The sequence below is a fragment of the Protopterus annectens genome, chromosome 7.part0 (genome assembly GCF_019279795.1).
Source record: "Protopterus annectens isolate FY-2018-M chromosome 7.part0, PAN1.0, whole genome shotgun sequence".
NCBI lineage: Eukaryota > Metazoa > Chordata > Ceratodontiformes > Protopteridae > Protopterus > Protopterus annectens.
The window spans coordinates 702,220,613-702,245,543 of NC_056739.1; positions in this window are offsets into that span (position 1 = coordinate 702,220,613).

Genomic DNA, 24,931 nt, shown 5'->3' on the forward strand with positions numbered 1-24,931 from the left:
TCTAGTGTACCATTTCAATTTTATTTTTTTTTATCTTTTAATTTTTGATCTACAACCTTCAAAGCAGTAAATCTAAAGTTTTGAAAGAAGTGTTTTACATAAAATATTTCTACAACAGTGTTATTTATATGTATACCTTTATGTATAAAATGGTTCACTTTTCCTCATCCTTCTCCTTTGCCCCTCTGTTTTCAGCACAATTTTTGCTCAGCTATCCTGCTATTCATACTTCTACTTAACCTTAAATCATATGATTTGTAGTCAGAGAATTTATTATATTAGTTAATTAGATGTCCATTACCTTTTACTTCACTTCTCCACTGTACTATAATGCTCAAATTTTTCAATGCCCTTTTTGCTGTACTGTTTCCTACCTGTACTAACAACACCAAAAAAAAAAAAAAAATATATATATATATATATATATATATATATATATATATATACTTGTTAGAACTTTTTTAAAAAGTATTACTCTTTGTGTTTTTTCTCTGTCAAATATTGTTTATTCTTCTGTATTTGTTCTTAGTTCATTCCCTTCTAATTACCTCACAACACAATATTTTGTTTTTCTTTTTTCTTTCACAAATATTCCAATACTGTTATTATCTGTACTTGATAATAGCTTTTTATATTAATAATGTATAATAATGTTTTTCTGTCTATGCTTGGAGCTTTTCTCTCCGGGCCTCTACTGAAAATGGACATGTATCCAGTTAGACTAGCCCGGTCAACAAATGTAAATAAATAAATAATAATAAAAATTTAAGGCATACACTTGCAGATGTTACTTTTGTTGTTAGACCTGGCTTAATGACAAAAAAAGGCCTCTTATCTGAAATCCAGTATAGCCATAGCAAAACATTTGTTTTGGAAGTCAGTATTTTCTGAATAAAGTCCACATATCTTTGTCCATTTAAAATCATGTCATCCATCCCATATTAGTTATCCTACAGTTTTAACAATAAAATGTTCACTTGCCATCTCACCACGGTCATTGTACCTTCACAAAACTTCATGTGTGACATAATTTGTCTTTGTTTATAAGTGTTACTAACTATCATGCTCTGCATTCCACCCTCACCATAAAAATACCATGTAAGAAAACATTAGGAATGCAGTGTAAACTTGTTGCCATCTTATTTGAAATTCAGTAAATAATTAATTATTTCTCTTTTCTCAGTGCCTTGTGTTTACTAAATTTTATTCTGCAAACAATGTTAGGCAAGTTATTGCAGGCCATTTCTAATGTAAGGCAATATTCACCACTGGCAACTTATCAGTCATAGTAAATTATTCCATTTTTACTGGATACAAATAGTAAAAGTTGACTAATAATGGCAGCTGGGAGAAACAAGTGGTAACTGCTTCAGCAGGCATGTAAGGGTTTACCAGGCCTTCCTATTTGTGTGGCAGTATAACCCAATAGTACAACAGAGACATACTGCACAATAGTTTTAGATCTCTGCATTGTGCTTTATGGTGGTGAGCAAAAATTCCATTTTGAATAGCTGTTTCCAAAGTTTACTTTTATGACTTTTGGCTTTGCTGTATCACCTGATTAACAGCCTAAAAAGGCTTGGTGTATCCATCAGATCTTTTAACAGTGATTCAAACTTAAAATTTAGGTCTGACTGTCACTGTGCACTCAGAAAATAATCTATGTTCATTATAGTGCAATGAAAGCAGACAAGATATAGCAGACAAAAAAAAACTTTGCAAAAAAAGAAAAGATAGACTTTTGTAATTTGAGATTCAAGCCCTCCTATTTCAGTGTTCCCTGCCAAAAGACATAATACTGGCTGTGTAATACATACAGTATTTATGATACTTACCTTGGTAACCCACAGCTTGGAGGGGTTTAAGCCCTGCTCCCAAATTCCACCCGCCCTCACTATGTCTATATTTATTCTAAGTGCCAACCACTCCCATAACCAGCAACCGATCCGAACATTACTAGGAACTTATCTCCTACACTACCCACAGTACCCTGCCTTACTTTCAATTTGACTACTCACTTGACACAGTCATGCTGTTACCTAAGGTGCGTACACTCCGTACCTGCATTCTTCTTGCACACCTTACATCTTACCAAGACTCCATTATAGTTACACCCAACTACTTTCACTGCACCCTCACTCTGACTTTTTTCATCACCAACTCACTAGTTACACTTTTCCTACATCACAATCTCCATTCCAATACACCCACTGCACTACCAGTCACCTGTTACTTTTAAACAAAAAATATCCATAAAATATGACAGGATAATTACAAGATTTATACAACTTATGTTTACTACCCAATCTAAATTATACCTCAGTGGAAATGTTCACCCTGACCCTGGTCCTACCATTACCAACCCCATCCCCAACAATCTGCCAAACAGCTGTCCCAGCTCACAACTAACATCCAACAGAAAGCCATCTGACCCCTTGTCATGTGTCTAAATATCAGAAGTATAACTAATAAAACCCATGACTTATACGCCAACATAACTTTATACTCTCCTGATATTCTCATCCTGGCCAAAACCTGGCTCAAACCTCACATCAAAAGTGAGGAAATACTCCCAACTGGCTATAACATTCTTCACGTAGATAGAATCTCTAAGAAAGGGGGTGGTGTAGCACTAATGTTTAAAAGTCACCTCAACACCAGATCCTTAACAAATCTTCCCCTCAAATTAGAAATGAAGAAGTCCTATATGTCAACCTCAAACTAAGCCCAAATAAAACAATCAACATCATAGGGTGCTATGTCCCACCTAGCCAAAACATCCCACCCCTAGAAAACCTCCTGTACTAGGCTAACCATTCCCTACCACAGGAAACCATAGTCCTAGGTGATCACCCAGCCCACCATCTAAACCTACACAGTTTCTCCCAACTAATACAGTCACCTAGCTGGATAAATAAAAACTCTAACAAACATGCTACTCTTGACTGAATATTAGTCAACAAAGACCCACACTCTTACCTAGCTGGCTGTCTACCAGACAGGCTCAGTGATCCACTCCAACATTCCTCCTGAGACACCACTTAAGTTGTGCTAAACCCATCATCCATAGGCAGATCTGAAACAGGGTAAACTTTAACCCTCTCTCCTTTATCTCATCCCTTCAGAAATGTGACTGGACACCACTGAAGTACCTCAGTCTGGATGAAGCCATCCACTTCATTAATAGCACCTTCCTAAACATCCTAAACACACATGCCCCATAAGAAATGCCAGAGTCAAAACACAGAACACCCCTTGGCTACAAAAATGCACCAGGGCAGAGATAAGCCCTGGGAACACTACCGCCTAACAACCCCCCCTCCCCCCCGTAGACAATCATTGCTTATGTTGTGTAATAAAGTCAAAAAGCAAATAAAGAAAAATAAAACCCAATGTTATCAGTCCACCCTAAACTCCTCCCACCACACCCCTAAGCAGTTCTGGTCCACAATAAACTCCATTCTCCACCCAGGTAAAGTAGGCACCTCCCCCCTTCTTCCAGTATTGCCGACTCGTTCAATAAACACTTTACTGAAACCATTCTGTCTTTAGCTAAACAACACAACCCTCCACCAACACCCCCCACATCAAAACCAAATACTCTGCCCACAGTCTTTTCTTTCTCCTCAGTACTTACCTCCTATATAAATACACAACTTCTATTAAAACTTAAGCCTACAAAACTAGCAGCTGACAATCTTCCCTCTGAACTATAAATAGCAGCTGAAGCCCTAGCTTATCCAGTTTTTATCTTAATTAACTAGTCCATATCAAAAAGCTATGTCTCCACACTATGGAAAATATCACACATCATTTCCCTCCGAAAAAGGGGCTTCTCCACAGAACTTTCCAATTACCACCCCATAGCCATCCTTTCTCCACTTTCCAAGATACTTGAGAAATGCATCAATTCTCAAGTCTTAGACTACCTCTTAGCTAATAACCTCTTCTCCAGCTTGCAGCATGGCTTCAGGCCATATCACAGCACTACTACCGCCTTGTTCTCTTTCACTAACGCTATCCTTCATCATAAAAAAGCCTGTTCTCCGCTGCTATATTTCTGGATCTATAGGAGGCTTTTGACATGGTCTCACACAAAATACTAATCTCTGTTCTCACTAAACTATCCTTTTCCCAATCAGCTACTGATTAGTATCACAGCTAACTCGTCACCAACAATCAGTTGTTTGGAATAATGACCTATCTCCTCGACTTCCTGTAACACTCCAGATTAAGTAACACAACTAAGCTAAATTATAGTTATTAACTCATAGTAGAGGAGAGTTAGTCTGGTTTGTTACATTGACATAGCCAGTTTATTGTCAAATATTGTTTGAGTCTTATCTTAAATTGACTTAGGGTGGTAATATCAGCTGGGAGTGAGTTCCAGGATCTACCTGCAGAGTTGGCAAAGAGAGAGTGACCGGATGAGTTATTAGTTTTGATAGTCTGAACTAGCAGTCTGTTAGAAGATCGAAGAGGTCTGGGATTGTTATAGGGGTGATAATGTTTTTTAGTGCAGAAGTATTGTCTGGATTGTAAAGGATTTTATATGCCATAATCAATTGGTTATACTGGATCAAGCTGGGTAGTTCTAGCCACCCAAGGTGGTTTAGATTGATACAGTGGTGTGTCCTATAAGGCAGACCAGTGGCAAATCTGCCAATGTGGTTGTAGCAGATAGAGAGTTTGTTGAGGACAGACTTGTTTAAATTAGAGAGTAAAGGGGATGGGGTCTATATCATTTCATTGAAAACTCTTTTCATTGAAGCTTAATTCATTGACACATATTCACTGAAAGCTCACTTCACTGAAAACCCAATTCACTGAAAGCTCACTTCACTGAAAACCCATTTCACTGAAACTCATTTAGCTGAAAGGTATAAATATATGGCCTATTCCTCACTGTTGTGCAATCCTGGAGTTAGCATATAAAGTAAGGGGGTTTGTGGGGGGCACAGCCCCCTACATTCGGTGGTGGGTGGGTGGGGGGTGAAGCCCACCACATAAATTGGTTATATGTTGTCTTCTGGAAGAATTTTATGCCCTCAAACCCCCCAATGTGGGGGACTGTGCCCCCCACAACCCCCTTACTTTATATACTAACTCCAGGATCACACAACAGTGAGGAATAGGCCATAATATACCTTTCAACGAATTCAGTGAAATGGATTTTCAGTGAAGTGAGCTTTCAGCGAATTGGGCTTTCAGTGAATATGTGTCAGTGAATTAAGCTTCCATGAAATGAGTTTTCAATGAAATGATATAGACCCAAGGGGATGCGTACAGAAGAGTTGAGAGTAGGTGAGAACGAGCTATGGCAATTCTAGCACATGGGGTTAAGAAGGCTTTTATCATGTAAAGTGACCATAGTTTTTTATTGATGGTTTTGATGGTTTGATTAACATGCAGGTCAAATTTAATATTGTTATTTATGATAACACCTAGTAGTTTTGTTGAGGTGTCTGGGGTGATTATAGTGCCATTATTGGATTTTATGGTAAAGGTAAATGCAGTAGACCTATGAGTTGGTGACAAAAGTAACAGTTTTGCTTTTTTAGGATTTAAGATCAGACAACGACCAGAAAGCCAGTTTTCTATTATGTTGAAGGTGTTCTGGGTAGCTGACCATAGTTGTGTCTGAGATGTGGCCGATCAGATCAGGGTGGAGACATCAGTGTATTGGATACAGACGACTTTTGGGATAACAGTATAAAGGTCATTGATGAAAATGGAGAACAGAGGGGGCCCTAGTATGGAATCATGGGGTACACCGAGAGAGTTGGGTAGGAGGTTAGATAGTTTGTTTTACCAACGGACAGCCTGCTGTCTGCCACTCAGATAAGATTGGAACCATTGAAGGGCTTTAGTATCTAGACAGAATGTTTTCAGGGTGTGGATTAGAAGTTGGTGATCAACCATATCAAATTCCTCAGAGAGATCCCAGAAGAGGGCAGAGGATATGTTATTATTGTTGCGATTATAGTTTATGGTGTTGGGGAAGGCTAGGAGGGCTGAAGTAGTGCTGTGGTGAGGTCGGAAGCTGTGCTGGGAGTCTGCCTATAGGTTATTCTGAATTAGGTGGTGCAACAGTTGTCTATGAATATATTTTTCCATAATATTTGCAAGTGGAGATAATATAGCTATTGGCCTATAATTAGATAGTTTAGTAGAGCTACCTCCTTTGTGAAGTGGGATTACATAGGATATTTTCCAGATGGTGGGGATTTTGGCTTCTACTATGGTTCAATTGATTAGTATAGAGATGGGGTAAGCAGTGGCATCAGCTGCTTTTTGTAGATACTCGGCAGGAGTAGGTCAGCAGACAGAGTAGTTGATTTTAGTTTTTTGATCATGGTATGGATATGTGAAGTGGTAACTGGTTGGAATCTGAATGAGAGTTGGTTACTAGGGGTGATGTCCTCAGGGCCAGGGGAGCTTGGAGGTAGTTAGCTAGCTAGGGACTGGATTGTCTCCATAAAGGATCGGTTAAAACTGTCTGAGACCTCCTCAGGTGGTTTATCAATGGTGGCTGCAGGGGTCACGGTGGAAGTTTGTCCAGGATGTAATTATTTATTTAAACCTGCCCAAAACTTCTGAGGGTTGTTTTGACTTATTTGCTGTAGATTATAGTAGTATTTTTTGTCTTGTAAAATGAATTTTTTTAGTCTCATTCCTTGATTGTCTATATTTAATGTGATCTTGGGAGTCTTTTGTAGTACGCCACAATGCCCATGCTTTGTTTCTAAGGGTGACTCATCCCAAGCGAGATTAAACTCCTCATCTTCTAACCCACTAAATCTAACCAAATTATCTCCCATTTTAATATTCTAGCCAAAGACAATACTTTTATATCCCCAACAGAGCATACCAAACTACTTGGTGTTGAGATTGATAACAATCTCAGATTTGACACTCACATTTCTCTTCCCCTAAAAAAGTTCACAAAAAATAGGGGCATTGTATAGAAATAAACAAACAATACTTCACCAAGACAGGCAGAATTTCTGTTGCCAATTCCCAACTAATTTCCACTTTACTCTACATCTCTCCTATACTTACCAACCTTAGACAATCAGACCTAAGCAAGCTCGAGGTTTGCTACAATAAAATTGCTAAGTTTGCCACTGGTACATCCTATCACATCCACCACTGTATCTCACTTTGAGAACTTGACTGGCTTGAACTCCCTCAACTTCTTCACCTGAATCAACTCTCTCTCACTCACAAGCTAGTAAACTATCCTCTTAAAGTCCCATACCTTCAAATCCTTCTCCAGCCCTACTGATCCACTAGATCACCACGATCCAGCAGCAAAAATCTGCTTCTGGTGACCAAATCCAAGAATTCAGCAGAAGAAACACTATTCTCCTGTGTCATATCCAGATTATGGAACAATCCGCCCCCCATAACCACACTACCTTCTAGTCATCACTTCAAGACTGCACTAAAAACTCACTTAAAAATGCTCTGGTTATGTCCATGCACTAGTCCCGACTAGCAACCCTCCTACTTTCCTCCCTTTCCTCTCCTCCTACCCTAGCTCCCTCCTCACACCATGTAAACATTATCTGTTTGAATTCATTGCAGTATTGTAAATAAGACTGATGTTTGTTAGTTTAGAACAGCATCTGGTTGAGCTTAGTACTATCTGTACATAAAGCCTACCCTGATTCCTAGCCTCAAGCTAGACATTGCTATATCTGTGCATTACTGTGCCCCATATTGTATGTATATCTAATGTTTTGTCTACTGTAAGCATGTTTTGCTATTGTATGTATATTCAATTGCTCTTGTACTCTGCTGCTCATTTATTGTTCTGTAGAAGTTTTTCTCCCCAGGCCTCCACTGAAAAAGGACCTGTGTCCAGTCGGAACTTCCCAGTAAACAAATGTAAAATAAAGTAAATAAATAAATAATTCATAACAGAATTTAAGAGATCATTGTAAATACACATGTCACATTATTATTGTATGTTAAAAATAATAATTAGCAAGGTCTTGCTTGTCAAAAGAACTGGAATAACAGAATATGTATATGTCAGTGCCACTATGTCTGAAGTATAACAGTATTGCCAAGAACTACCTGCCTACATTATAAAATATTCTCTTTTTGTTGGCAGATAAGCCAAAGAAGTAAGTGAATAGCAATGTAAAGACAGAATGATATTATTTTACTGTGCTGAGTGATCTTGGAATAAAAGAGTAGGAAACTGATTAATGGTAAAAGCAAACTAAAGCAGAGCTGAACCTCAGGTATATCAGAGAAGAAGAAGAAATAAAATGGATTATAAGACTTTTCAGTGGTTCACATAGCATAAGACACATCTGGGTCTTTCAAAATCCAGTCTGCTGTGTCTCCTGGTTCATATACCTCAGGCTCAGGCAGATAAAGAAACAGATAGAGGCACAGGAAGGTGACTGCTGACTCAGAAAATAAAAACGTAATATTTTCCCAGATGGTGTAGTTGTTGATCCAGTTTAAAAATAGATATGGATGATTATAATTGTGACATAATTATGGGATGTAGTCTTGTTGTGTTGCCCTGTTCTCAGTCCCTTTAATAACAATTAGTAGAAAATGGCCTACTCTCAAATCATTATTTATGTATTCAACTAGATTAAGAGTGTACTAATCAACAGAGGCAATGACAAACCTACACTGCAGTGAGCCTCTGCTACAAGTGTCTGACTGGTAGTAGCGCATGACACATCTGATCACTGCTACCTGCATGAGCTCACACTAGTGTAATCTTCCATTCCTGCAGAGTTCTCACAACACCTGATCCCATAAACTACACAGTACTTCCAAAACCTAAAGCCTAAACCCTTAACCTAAAATTAAAACTTCCACCCACTTCCCATTCTGACTCCTTGGTCCCTAACCCTAAACCTCCACTCCCCCTCACTAACCCTAAAGCCCCCAATTGCTGCCTAAACCTAAAATTCCAAAACCCTACTCCCTAAACCTAAATTCCCTGATCTCTCTGTAACCCTAAAACTCAATTCTTCTTCCTATTTGTAAAACTCTGCCCCCAAACCTTAATTCCGTGATCACTCCTTAATCTTAAACCCTCCTCTCGCTCTCTAATCCTAACCCCCCGTTGCTCCCTTGTCCTAAAACACTCTCCTGCTCCCTCCCTACAGCTGCTTTCTCAAACTCATATTTCAATTAGCCCTCAAGCAGCACTCCCTCCACATCCCTGTTTCCGTAGCCTACCTGAGCTACAAGACACTGGAGTCCCTGACTTTGAAACAGTGGGTTTAGATAGCTTGGGAGTCAAGTGCTTGTAGTATACCTCTGCAGTGATGTAGGGAAAACATGAACTCTTTCCCACTTGGCAGCTAGAATATATACCAGCATGAGATGGAGGGGGGATCCAGGAAACTGTATTAAACAGCTGTACAGAGACTATGTATGTGTTTGGATAGATATGGCACTCGTGATATTCAGCAGGTAGACAGAGCAGGGATTAGGCTGTATGGTGTCATGGATTTGTACCAGCTGTGTAAATAAAATGTGGACTCATTAGATAAAAGTGAAGTGCACACACACACACACACACACACACACACATATATATATATATATATATATATATATATATATATATATATATATATATATATATATATATATATATATATATATATATATATATATGGAAAAACAAAACCGAATAAGACTAGGAAGAAATAAACTTATACTACTGAAAACTTCTGAACTATTAAAAACCTTCTTCTTCTTTCGGCTTTTCCCAGTTAGGGGTTGCCACAGTGGATCACTGTCTGCTCATGATTGGCAGTGGAGTTTTTAGTGTCAAGTTGCCAGCCTGGCACCCCACCTTCCACAGAAGGCACACACATGCACTCATGCCTAGGGCCAATTTAGTGTGTCCAATCCAGCTATAGCATGTCTTTGGGATGTGGGTGGAAACTGGAGAACCCGGAGGAAACCCATGCAACCACAGGGAGGACATGCAGACTCTGCATGGAAGGCACCCTAGCTGAGGATCAAACCAGAGAACCTCTTGCTGTGAGGCTGCAACACTAACTGCTGCACCACTGTGGCCGCCCTACCAAGCTATTAAAAATAAAAACAAAAAAAACAATGAATAGACACTGAGCCAGAACTGTTATTTGATGAGTGCTTTCGTTCTCTTTACTGATAACAATCGAACTTCATCAGAGCAAAATGTGATGTTTTTGCAGTACTGTGCGAGCTTTAAATAGAGTAACTGGTATAAAAAATGCTTCACTATGATTGGTAGACAGACTACGCTAATGCAGTAGGATTTGGACTAATGAGAGACACTGCTGTGAAACAAAAGATTTTATCTGCTAACATCCTGCCCCTAGGGGCGTGCTGTAACTTTTTAATTGTACCACTTTAATGCACATTTAATGTTGAGATTCTTGTGAAACCCTGGTGGGGTATCTGCTTCAAGGAGTAGTTGTCATCTTAATTCCTTCAGCTCCAGTAGTGTGTTGCAATCTCCAAAAAACTGCTGGACTTGTTCTAATACTAGAAATTTAAAACGGGTGAAGCCATTGCAGCTCGTAGCATGCCTGCTTAATGCATTGTAACTATCATTATGCCTGATGGTTGCAAGATGTTCCTTCACCCTGTCTGAGAGCTTTCTAATCATTTTTCCACTGTAGAAGGAAAAACATTTGTCGCAGTAGGCTGTGTAGACTAGAAAAGTTGAGTGGCAGTCGTGTTGGGCTTTGAACTGCACCATGATGTTGCAGTGTTGAAAAGTGTAGGATGTGCCTGAGTGTATGAAAGGGCAGACTACACAATGCTTGCAAGGGCCCATACCTTTGGGGGTGGCAGGTTAGCAGGCTCATGGGGGTCTGTGCCATTCCTGAGTATGGGGGTCTCTTTCCTTTCAAAGGTTTGTTTGAGCATTCTAGTCTTCTTGTAGGAGAAGACAGGCCCATTACCCACTATCTGGTGGGTGTTTTGGTCCACTCTTATGATGTTCCAGTTTCTGCCAATGATATCCCTAATGAGTTGCATATCTTGGCGGATGGGGATGGGGAAACTACAGTTTCTGTTCTTGGGTTCAGTAGTTTTGGTGGTCGCCCGGGGTGGGGGGGGGGGATGAAGCCATGAGTAAGAATGGGTGGGTGTCTGTCTGATCTGTGGGAGGCCACTTCTTGAAAGACATTCGCTACTAGCTGTTTGGGGTAATGTCGGCAGATGAACATTTTTGAAAGGAATTGGCTTTCCTTGAGGAAGGTATCATCATCAGAAATGATCCTGGAGAGGCAGCTGTACTGCCCATTGAGCACATTCTTCTTCATAAAGAAGGGGTGCTGACTTTTGAAATCCAGGAAGTTCTTCCTGTAAGTGTATTCCTCCGGTACACATTGGAGGTAAGGCTGCCAGTGCTGGGGTCAATGGTTAACTGAGTATCAAGGAAGGAGATGTGGGTTCCTCGTCCTGAGACTACAAAGTCTAGGTATGGGATGCTATTTGCGAGTGCTGTGAGGAAGGTGTCCAGCTCGGTGTTGTCACCCTCCCACATGAAAAAAATATCGTTAATAAAATGATGATATAAGTGGGCTTTGTGGAAGCCTTGTATATGGGTCAAAGTCTCTTTCTTCCATGTGCTGAGAACTAGGTTGGCAAAAGAGGGGGCCATTTTGGACCCCATCCCCATCCCCTTGGTCTGTAGGTAGATGGCTCCATTGAAGCAGAAAAAGTTGTTTTTTAGAACCACTGTGCTTAAAGCTACAAGCATTTCAGTTTTTAAAACATTTAATTTAGCATGCTTGTTGAGAAACAGTTCTAAGGCTTCCAAACATTCCCTGTGGGGGATGTTGGAGTACAATGCTACTATGTCTAGCTTTACTAACATGCATTTTGAGAAATCAATATTACTCTCATTCAAAATGTTTAAAAAGTCCCAGGAGTCCTTGATGTAAAAATCCGTTGCCTGAACTAGCGGGTTGAAAATGAAGTCCAGGTATTCCAAGATTGTCTCTGTCTTGGTTTTATGGTTAGAGATGATGAGCCTGAATGGGGGGTCGGCAGTTTCCTTGTGTACTTTGGGGATGCCGAATGCTCTTCCTAGGTTGGAGTTATGCACCGACAGAAAAACAAATTCCTCTAGGGTGATATGCTGCTTACATTTCAGAGTTTATAGCAGCTTATCAATGATAGTGAAGCAGTGGTTCTAAAAAACAACTTTTTCTGCTTCAATGGAGCCATCTACCTACAGACCAAGGGGGTGATGATGGGGTCCAAAATGGCCCCCTCTTTTGCCAACCTAGTCCTCAACACATGGGAGAAGGAGACTTTGACCCATATACAAGGCTTCCACAAAGCCCATTTATATTGTCGTTTTATTGACAACATTTTTTTCATGTGGGAGGGTGACAACACCGAGCTGGACACCTTTCTCACGGCACTCACAAACAGCATTCCATACCTAGACTTTGGAGTCTCATGACGAGGGACCCACATCTCCTTCCTTGATACTCAGTTAACCATTGACCCCAGCACTGGCAGCCTTACCTCCAATGTGTACCGGAAGAACACTTACAGGAACAACTTCCTGGATTTGAAAAGTCAGCACCCCTTCTTTATGAAGAAGAATGTTCTCAAAGGGCAGTACATCCACCTCTCCAGGATCATCTCTGATGATGATACCTTCCTCAAGGAAAGCCAATTCCTTTCAAAAATGTTCATCCACCGATATTACACCAAACAGCTAGTAGCAGATGTCTTTCAAGAAGTGGCCTCCCACAAATCAGACACCCACCCATCCTTACTCATGGCTTCACCCCCCCCCCTGGGCGACCACCAGAACTATTGAATCCAAGAACAGAAACTGTAGTTTCCCCATCCCCATCAGCCGAGATCTGCAACCCATTAGGGATATCATTGGCAGAAACTGGAACATCATAAGAGTGGACCACAACACCCACCAGAGAGTGGGTAATGGGCTTGTCATCATACAAGAAGACCACAATGCTCAAACAAACATTTGAAAGGAAAGAGACCCCCATACTCAGGAATGGCGCAGACACCCATGAGCCTGCTAACCCACCAAATCCCAAAGGTATGGGCCCTTGCAAGCATTGTGTAGTCTGCCCTTTCATACTCTCAGGCACATCCTACACTTTTCAACACTGCAACATCATGGTGCAGTTCAAAGCCCAGCACGACTGCCACTCAACTTTTCTAGTCTATGCAGCCTACTACGACAAATGTTTTTCTTTCTACATTGGAAAAACGATTAGAAAGCTCTCAGACAGGGTGAAGGAACACCTTGCAGCCATCAGGCATAATGATAGTTACAATGCATTAAGCAGGCATGCCACGAGCTGCAATGGCTTCGCCCATTTTAAATTTCTAATGTTAGAACAGGTCCAGCAGTTTTTTGGAGATTGCAACACACTACTGGAGCTGAAGGAATAAAGATGGCAACTCCTCCTTGAAGCAGATACCCCACCAGGGCTCAACGAGAATCTCAACATTAAATGTGCATTAAAGTGGTACAATTAAAAAGTTACAGCACGCCCCCTAGGGGCAGGATGTTAGCAGATAAAACCTTTTGTTTCACAGCAGTGTCTCTCATTAGCCCAAATCCTACTGCATTAGTGTAGTCTGTCTACCAATCATAGTGAAGCATTTTTTATACCAGTTACACTATTCAAACCTCACACAGTACTGCAAAAACATCACATTTTGCTCTAATGAAGTACGATTGTTATCAATAAAGCAAACGAAAGTGCTCAGCAAATAACAGTTCTGGCTCAGCATCTATTCATTGTTTTTTTTGTTTTTGTTTTTAATAGTTCAGAAGTTTTCAGTAGTATATATATATATATATATATATATATATATATATATATATATATAGATAGATAGGACTTTTGATCGAAAGCTCAAAAGTCCGAATCCATAATTACCGAACACACTTTAAAGAAAGCGCTTTCACCGAAAAAGCGCTTTCGTTAAAGTATGTTAAAAAAAAAAAACATTAAATCTACTGCTATGCAGGGGGGCAAGCCCACTGCACCCCACCACATTAATATTCTCACTCCTGGGTCACACTACAGTGGGGAAAAGGGAATTTTCCCTTATCTGCATCATAATAGACCGGAACAACAAGCATGCTTACCCGAAAGTGATTCAGTGAACAGCACTTTCGGTTAAGTATGTTCGCCGATTAAGGTTTCGGTGGAAAGTGCAGTCGGGGATATGTACGGATCCCATATATATATATATATATATATATATATATATATATATATATATATATATATATATATGTGCATAGCTTCGTTGAGTTGATCACATGTTGGTTTGGTCGCAGATAAAGAGGGTTTGGAGGGGGTGAGAGCATTTCTGTGTGCATGTGCCCATGTGTGGTAGTCAGGATTAGGGTTGGGAATAGATTGCAGATAGGTTTTGTATGTTTGTGTGTTTGTGTGTGTATTTCAGGGTTTGAGTCAGGGTTAGGTAAAGGGGTAGATGTAGTGAAGTTAATGTGTGTTTTTGTGTCTGAGTGTGTCTGCCCCTCACCTTCCTAACCATACACCTTAACTTAAGAAAAAAATTCCCATAATACAGTCACTATTCAGACAAATTTGAGGCTAATGTTATGTTTTTTTGTTTGTGAAGATCGCAAGAAGAAATAGCTTTCTTTACTCAATCTTTTGTTTGTTCAATGTTTAGGGTGTTCAGTCTGCTGTATGTTCAACCTTAATGCCATTTTTTTAACCACAACTTTAAGACAATTTGTTTATATAGAGGAGAACCATATATACATACATACATATATATATATATATATATATATATATATATATATATATATATATATATATATATATATATATATATATATATATATATATATATATATATATATATATATATACACACACACAAGTATGTATATAATGAAAGGTGGAGTCTACTTACCATTATTAATGGTTAACAACCAGACAGAGATGTTTGTAGCTAAGAATGCAAGAGTGGACATGGCTCCACTCCATTGCTATGGACAATGGGTAAAGGGTTGCTCTTAACAAATAACTGAGAAATTGGTGTTAATTCTGGGTGATGAGCTGCCAGAGTTCAAGGGGTGGATGTATTTGGGTTCAATGGTCATTCACGTCAATGAATGATAGCTTAGGTAACAACTGGACCACTGAACACCACTGACACATAATAATGTAGAAAGGAAAGTTAAATCTCAGTGGTGTTGTGCAGAAAGAGACTTTAAAGCAACAAAGATGTCTTACAGCTCAGAGGTACGGAGCATATGATTGCCTTACAGTTCAAGGCAGGGAGGACATGATTGCCTTACAGCTCAGAGGCAGGAAGCACATGATTGCCTTACAGCTCGAGACAGGGAGCACATAATTGTTTTACAGTTCAGAGGCAGGAAGCACATGATTGTCTTACAGCGCAAGACAGGGAGCACATAATTGTTTTACAGTTCAGAGGCAGGGAGCACATGATTGCCTTACAGCTCGAGTCAGGGTGCACATAATTGTTTTACAGTTCAGAGGCAGGGAGCACATGATTGCCTTACAGCTCAAGGCAGGGAGCATATGATTGTCTTACAGCTCAGAGGCAGGGAGCATATGATTGCCTTACAACTCAGAGGCAGGGAGCACATGATCACCTTACAGCTCAGAGGCTGGGAGCACATGATTGCCTTACAGCTCAGAGGCAGGGAGCACATGATTGTCTTACAGCTCAAGGCAGGGAGCATATGATTGTCTTACAGCTCAGAGGCAGGGAGCACATGATTGCCTTTCAGCTCAGAGGCAGGGAGCACATGATTGCCATACAGCTCAAGGCAGGGAGCATATGATTGTCTTACAGCTCAGAGGCAGGGAGAACATGATTGCCTTACAACTCAGAGGCAGGGAGCACATGACCACCTTACAGCTCAGAGGCTGGGAGCACATGATTGCCTTACAGCTGAGAGGCTGGGTACACATGATTGCCTTACAATTTTAGGCAGGGAGCACATGCTTGCCTTATAGCTCAGAGGCTGGGAGCACATGATTACTGATGAGTTATAATAGCTGGAGGAATAAGCATGGCACCAGAGAATACTAAAGATTTGTGAAAATGCAGAGTTATGAGAACACAGCTGACAAAGCTTATATTGCAAAGCTATCAACATTATGCTAACTGACTAAACTTGGGCCAGAGGGGAACCGCAGAACTGGAGCAGACCTGAATAACTGGACCATTTGGATTCTAAAAGGGAGGCATAAGCAGATGCTAAATAGCATATCTTCCATAGCAGTACTATACTGAATATAACAGAAAGTCATACAGTTGGTCTATAACTTGGCTGACATTTCTGGGGGAATAGTAAGCTTAGTGGGACCTTCAGTATTAAAAACAGTATTCAGTAACAGTAGCTGTACAACAGCACAGCCACAGGAATACTTAATTGTACTTATCAGGTGACTTAGGGATAGTTAAACAGTCAGCCTTTTCTTTTAAGAGATGTACACCCCCACGTACAGTATGAAACCTAAGCTATCAGCAGGGAGTTTAAGTTTTACTACATTGCATTTATCGAGAGGAACTGCCACCCAGTGGAAAAAATATAACATTACTTGAGCCTCTGCATTTTTATTATTACTTACTGATGCATTCACACTCAGGCAAAAGAAGGATTTTGGTTTCTTTCCTTCATTCATTCTTTACTATTTGCTAACTTGAAGCCCAGGCCATTTACATAACGTGCACAGGAGAAAAGATGTGAAAATGAAAACAACCGTATAAAAAAATAACAATAGTAACAACAAAGTAAGTTTAAGAAAAGTGTACATACTAATACATAGGAGTAGATAATAAGACTATTTATGAAGATATGTTCTTAAACAAACTAATCCAGAAATTAGCAGTAGGTAATATGTCCTAATCTTGCAAAACACTTCCACACTAAGATTATAAAGGAAGACTTTTTTCTTTGACATTGCCTTGAAACAGAAAGCTGAAATGCATAGCAGAGGCAGTGTAGATCATGCTTATCAAAGAAACAATATTTTGCTGTTGCTCCTGCCTAAATTCATTTATGCACTCAAATTGTCCCTGTGCTCTGCATCTAGTTTGTAATGGCCTTGTTATAAATTCTGAATTTAACAGGTTTGAAGTAGGTTGTGAATGACTTTATTTACACCTTTGGTATGCCTTTAATACATTTATGCCATAAATGTATTTATTTTTATTTTATTTTATTTTACATTTGTTTACCGGGCTGGTCCGACTGGGAGAGTACCCATTTTCAGCAGAGGCATGGGGAGAAAAGCTCCAGCCTAAGCTTACATATCAAATCATCACATCAAGTAATATCAATTGTAGACAAAAAAGAGTGTTACCACATTTACAGGATAAAAATTTTATAACAAAAATATATACACACTATCAAATAGAACAAGACTTTAAACACATGAATATAGGCAAATATCTGGTTGAACTTATATATGTGGAGGAACATAACATTAGTTAGGAAATTAAGTAGGGAGAATCACTTAGGCAAAGTAGTGCATAGTTAGTAATACTTCTGTGGTGATAGTTGCATCTAGGAATGTAACTACTTATAGAGAAGTGTTGTTAGAAGGGATGTGTTAACAGAGTTAGTACGTACAGCCAAATTGTATAAGTAATGCTTAGTTAATAATTAACTGGAGTGTTACATGAGCAAAGCCAATATTCAAATGTGTCTTTTGAGAGATATTTTGAAATTATTAAGATTGCTTATGGATCTAATACTATGTGGAAGTATATTCCAATTTTTAGCAACAAAGTTAGAGTAAAGAGAGCTACCAGCTGTATTGGGTACTTTGGTCACTTAGAGTAAGTCTTTGTTAGACGATCGAAGACTATGGATGTTAGAGTAGGGTTTTCGAAGACTTTGTAGGGAAGGTATGTTGTCAGGCTTGTGCATTATTTTGTTAGCCATTATTAACTGGTTATAGTTCATAACATGAGGTAGTTCCAACCAAGAAAGATTTTTTAGGCATAGACAGTGAAGGGTTGAAAGTGTGTAATCTGTTACAAATTTGGCAATCTTATTGTTTGTTTATAGGTTTGGTTTATAGATTAGGATTAGACTAACTGCCCTTGTGGGCCATTTTAAGCCTAGCCAATTATCCCTTGTGAGACTCAAACCTGGCACCTTGTGTTCATAAGGCAAACACCTTAACCATTAGGCCACCCTCCAAACCCTCTCAAAGGGACATTTCTTTCACACAGCATTGCACACACATTAACTCCCCTCACCCAAACACACACACACTGAGCATTTGCAGGATTCAAACCCCTACCTAACTATGTTATAACACTTGAGAAAGACGCATTAGCAGAGCGCGCTATTTGCATTGCATGATTCTAATTTACTTAGTTCTGACATTTTGAGGTTGGGAAGTATGGGGGGATGCATATTAGAGTGAGGAGAGAAGGTGTGTTCTAGCTATGGCTATTCTTGCAGTGTCTGTTAAGAATTTTTTTTCTATACATTGTTCCCATTTTCTTGTGAACCTTTTTGATTGTGTTAGAAATATGTATGTCAAATTTTAGTCTGTCAATTATGATGCCTAATAATTTTGCTTGGGAATCTGGAAAAATCCTAGTATTATTACTGACAGTGATATAAAAGTTAACTGGGAGGTTAGTAGGCTTAGATGGCTGAAAGATCATAAGTTTAGTTTTATTAGGGTTGAGAATGAGTTGTGAGTTTGCTAGCCACATTTCAATATCAGAGAAGGGTTTTTGTGTGACTGTAAGAAGTTGAGTTATTGTGGATGTTGCACATATATGAGTGTTGAATCATTTGCAATTTGTATGATAGATGCTTGACAGGAGGCAGTATTAAGATCATTTATGACTATGCTGAAGAGGAGGGGCCCTAGGATTGAACCCTGAGGGGCTCCAAGCGTAATTGGATGGAGTGGGGAATAGATTTTGCTTCCATTTCACAGCTTGCTGGTGGCTAGCTAGATGACTTTGAAACCAGTTAACAGCATCAGGGTTGATATTAACATTATTCAGAGTGGACAGAAAATTAGGATGGGAAACTATACTGAATGCTTTAGACATATCCAAAAAGTCTGAAGACACTATTTTGCCATCATCTCTGAATTTATTTATAGTTTTAGTGAAACTTAGAAGTGCTATGATATGGGTGTAATCCATGTTGTGACGATGAGAGGAGATTATTGTTTAGAAGGTGTTTAAGAAGTTGAAAGTGGATAGATCTTTCCAGAAATTTAGAAAATGGTGATAAGTATAGCAATGGGCTGGTAGTTTGTTAGTTCTGTTGAATTGCCTCATTTGTGTAATGGTGTAATATATGCAATTTTCCAAATAGCTGGGACATACTGTTCTGTTGCAGTGCAGTTTATAAGTATTGACACAGGGAAGGCAATAACATCTGCTGTTAATTTTAGATATTCTGCTGGCAAGTTATCTGCTGCCAGTGAAGTAGGTTTTAACTTTGCAATAGTTTGTTTTGGGACTGTCTGAAATGAGAATGCATTTGCAATATTGCTCGGATTGTTGGGTGCTGGCATTGTGGGATAGTTGCTATTCTTAGTCAGGGATAAAACACTTTCAGTGAAGAATATATTAAATCATTCAGCAATATTGTTTGTGTTAGATCAGATCAAGCTACAAAACATGTAACATGTAGCCCATTTCAGGAAAGGTAGGCATTTGTGATTGCACTCCCCAAAGAAGAAGGAAAAGACTTGAACAAACTTCAAATCACAATAATAGCCAGATCAATAATACCTACGCTGATGCTTCTTGAAGCATCGGTGAAATTACTGCTGATTGCTGATATCAATGACTGCAGTAGAAATGATATGGTTGATACCAGTGTTGTTTTTTCTTTAGTGGTTGCTGTGTTTGAGTTTTTTTCATGTTTTATACCATGTCTTTGGAAGGAGCTGCAATGTTTTCTGGAGAGTCCCATACCTAGCTGAGCCTTGAGAGGTTTACTTTCAATGACCTGTGGAAGGAAAGGTGCGAACAATTTTCTCATAGTGACCCATGGACTTTGGTCAATGACAACATTTCTTTTGTCAAATATGAGCAAATGGAAAAATGGTTAATAAAGGACGTCACCCCTTTTTTTATGATATTAGGCTACTGGAGAGATATATCAGCCTGAATATTACACCCAGGGGACTTAGGGTGGATCAGTTGTCAGCTTTCAAATTTTTGGATGAGGAAACAGATTTTTTTGAAGAAAGGAAAACCACATCACTACACTGTACCCTGGATTGGCTGAGAATCCTGGTGAAGCACAATGTAAGAGCTCATGAGAAGGTTCGTAATAGCATTTTAAAAGTACAAGAATCCCTCATTAGTGAAACATCTGAACTAACTTTTGCTAATAATATGAGGGGCATTAAAGATCATGTTGCCAAGGTGGAAGTTGATGTTATCGGGTGTAAGAAGAGAAAGTTAGCTTGATGATTATAAAAATAACTTGATTTTCTCCTGGCAACACAAACCAAGAAAGGGGTGTGACCATTTGGACACCAGAGGTAATAAATCCCGTTCATCACAAGATTTTTCTGTCTCTTCTGTTGAAACAGCCATTAGTAGTCATAAAAGTGTTTTGTTTGAGGACATCAATGTGGAAGGCGGGCCGCAACCAGGGAAAAATTTTTCAGTCCACCAGACAAGCCCCATTCGAGGAAAAGGTCAGGGTGAAGAAATCAAGGAAAGGGAAGGAGAAACTAGTTGTTTAATTGGAGCCAATGGAAAATATCATTGACTTTCAACAAACTTTTATTGGTGATGGTGCATATCTCAATAATACTGCTAGGTGTTTTGCACAGCGTGAAATGACTCATGCATTGAACATTGTAAACTTGACTGATTTAGTGCTTAGTAATGAGGCCAAGAATGTATTACTTAAGGGCATAAATTTGTTCCCACTCGTTTTCCATCATTGGCTGACTTGTTGTTTGAAGGTAAACATTTTTGTAAGAAATTTCATTTGAAAATTTTTTTTATCAACAAAAATGCTACTATTAGTGGGAATGAGTTCTGTGAAAGTGATGCAGCTGAGTGTCTTTTGGATTTGTCCATTTATGACAATCCTATGTCTATTTGTGACAATGATGCATCCTTTAATGAAGACAATGGTACTGCATTTGAATTTGTTACTGGTTGTGGGAGACTAAACATACCCAAGGTGTCTTATGTTAGTACCTTTATTCTCCCTAGATCATCAATGGTGATTAATACTTTGGAAACAGTGCTTTGCAATCAATCCATTGAGTGATTTTAACTCCTTATTATTGGACCTTTTGGAAAGAGGTGAATGACTGGGTTTCTTTACTTCTGACGTGAAGAAGTTATATATCAAGAATAAAAAATAAAATGCCCAATTTTTTGTTATCCCTAAGACCCATAAGAATTTGGATAAACCACCAGGAAGACTTATAGTATCTGGTGTGAGGGCTTATTTACAAAATGTGGGCATTTTTTGAATTCTCATTTAAAATTCCATCTTTCTAGAGTTCCATCTCATATTAAAAACACAAAGGAGTTGTTGGATTGTGTGTGGGGTGTTAAATGGGATTTTTATTGGGCTTGTGTGGATATCAAGTCACTGTACACCAATATTAGAATTAGTTGGGGGTTAGAGACAGTAAGTAAGATGTTGGGTGAGGGGCCCTGTACTACCTTCATCATCCAGCTGTTAGAATTTTCTCTCACACACAACTGTTTTATTTTGATAAAGAATATTTCTTACAGAAAGAAGGCACAGCCATGGGTGCATCTTTTGCCCCATATTATGCAATTTTATTTATGGCTTATTTTGAGAATTTATTCATCCATTCTAAGGAATTTTTTTGAAGAAAGTTATTGTGTATAAACGATACATAGACAATTTAATTTTCTTATGGAAGGGTGATTTGAGTGATTTTGATGCATTCATGGCTGAATTGGGCAACGATCCTTGCGGTTTGGAATTTACACACAGAACTCACAGATCTGAAATGCAGTTTCTTGATGTAGAGTTATACATTGGGTTTGATGGTAAGGTACAGTTCAAACCTTTTTGTAAGGCTACTGCTGTGAACAATTTTTTGCATGCCAGTAGCTCTCATCCTTCACATTTGATCAAGTCACTTCCATATGGGGAGTTCAAACATATTTACAACAATACCTCTGATAGATCCCAGCTGGAATTTGAGTTCAGTAAGGTTAGATGTAAATTATTAGAGAGGGGATATCCATTGAACTACATATCTGAGGCTGAAGACAAGGTAAAGGGGGTTAAAAGGATTTTTGGCCATAGAGGGACTGGAGGCACACAATATAGGGTGAATTTTTGTCACTCTAATTATGAAGAGGCATTATTTTTGTTAATAAATATTCTGCCTTTTCTCCCATTCTTAGAGATTTGACTAATAATCTATGGCCTATTATTAGTGAGGATGACAATTGGTGTGGACATTTTCCCGATACAGTAACCTTTTCTTTTGGGAGGTTTCTCAATTTGAAGGAATTATTGAGCTTCAGAAAGGGGAGGAAAGAAAATGGGGAAGTAGGTTCTTTCCCTTGTGGTAGATGCAAAGTTTGTAGCAGAATGCAGAATTTAAATGGCGTAGACATTAATGAAAAAAAATATAGGGAAGATGACCATTTCGACTGTGGTTCCTGTGGGATAGTTTACATTTTGGTTTGTGGTTGTTCTCCTTCCAAGTGATACATAAGACAAACTAAAAGAAAAGTTAAGTTGAGAATTTTGGAACATCTTGGGGATGTAAGGAATTTAAGACTAGACAGTCCAGTTACTCAGCATTTTCATTTTGTACACAATGATTCAACAGATAGTCTTTTTTTAGTGTACTTGCAAGACCTTCAGGCGAAATGGCCAGTTGTAATGATTTTGTGCACAAATTGTTGCAGTTAGAATCCAGATTTATTATTAATTATAGAACGGTAGTTCCTAATGGAATGAATTTAGAAGTTAATCTTAACATTTAAAACTAGTTTTCTATTGTTTAATTATGTTGTTTGCAGGGGATATGCACTGTGCTTTTAAATGTTTTGGTGGGAATTTGTGGAACATTTTAAGTAATTAATTGATTGTTAATTAATTCACTTTTTTGTATAAATTCTGACTGCTTTGTAAATGCAAAATATTCCCTGAAGGTATGAGGCTGCGGTACCAAAAGCATTTATAAAACGGAATTGCAGTCCATTCATTGTTGGCTTATTGCTTTTCTTCAGTGGTTGCTGTGTTTGATACTAGTACAAACATGGAAGAGCCTTTGGATTAAATGTTAACAAAACTAGTGTGCACAGACTGAGCATTACTAATCTCAAAGCTCAGTTATGGAGAAACATTATAATCAGAAAACTGAATAAAAATTTGTTGATAAGCAAGAAAAGCTTTCATCTCAGCAGTGCAGGATACTTTAACCATGTTGCCCATCCAGCTCTATGTACAAATGATTATACGACTGATATACCAAATATGCAGTTGTGCCCTTCTCTTATTCAATGTGATCCACTTAAGGATTGCTTACATTAAGTTACTAAACATTCAGAAAGTTTGGCTTACTGTGGATGCAGTCAAAAGGGGAAAAAAAGCAATATAGTAAATGAAATTTGTGAAATTTCAGTAAGAGCAGCCTTTCAGAATGAGATTAAGGATGACAAACCGAATATTTTCTCATATGTTCAGCAACTAGGAAAACGTGAAATTGTGCATTGCTTACCCCAATATGTTTATTATTATTATTGTGGAAAGGTACCAACTGTAAAGCTCTTTACTGTCATAAAACTAATTATTTTACAGAAGTTATTTATTATGTAAGGATGAAACTGAAGGGTGAATATATTTGTTCATGATTTTGTTTTTAATAATAGGAGCAAGCAGAGAATCTGTGATGGTGTATATCATAAAATATACATGAAAGTGTTTGGTCTCTGTGGTACTATAACTATGTTGAATGTTATTAGCCTTTTCCTAGATATACACTTGAGGTCTGCAAGTCTCATTTCTGCTGCAGTATTCATTTGACTATTCTGATATACAATCAGTATTATGCCATATAATACAATAAGAAGTAACTCCAATATTTAATTTAGTAAGTGAAGGTAATGATATCTGTATTTTCTGGTGCTGTATATATTAGCTTTTCATATGACAAACTGAGTTAAATACAAACATTTTATTACTCAGCTTTGTTTAATGGGGCAGAGACCAAACATATAAAGAAATAGCATTCAGTAGAAGTTCTAATACAAATTTATATAGATGGTATACAGAGTTGTTATGAAGATTAATCTGTAATTTCAGAATTCAGTTTTGCTTACCAATTAACAAAATATATACTGTCAACACAGAGGCTCAGGCTGTAGTGGGTACATGGCCGCTTGTTCCAGTTTGGTTTGTTCTTCCCACTTGTGGTCTTTTGTTTGACTTTTAAAATCTTGGCTATTAGTGACTAATCTAATAGGAATCATTGTGCATTCTCACACAGGTGGCCTCTGACTCGACTTGTAGAATATTGACCATTACAGACTGACCTAATTGGAAGACTTATATACAAATACACATATAATTTTTTTCAATGATAAAGTAGTTTTTACACTTGCTTGATAGGTGATTTACACTTTTTAGTAAAGGGTCAGTTTAATTAAGTGTTTAGATTTTATACATGTTTTAGAAACAAGGGCCGTTATTTTGTTATTTGCGGTGAATATGGGCACAACATATATAAATTACTTAGATATTGCTATTTACAAGAATGATCCTGTGGTAGGGCTTAGGGTGTATAGAAAGAAAACTTTTTTAACAAATACTTGCATTTTAGTAGTTCACATTCTGTGCATATTAATTGTCAAAGTTCAATTTGTATGAATCTGTGATGAATAAGTATTTAAAGACAAATGTGACTGA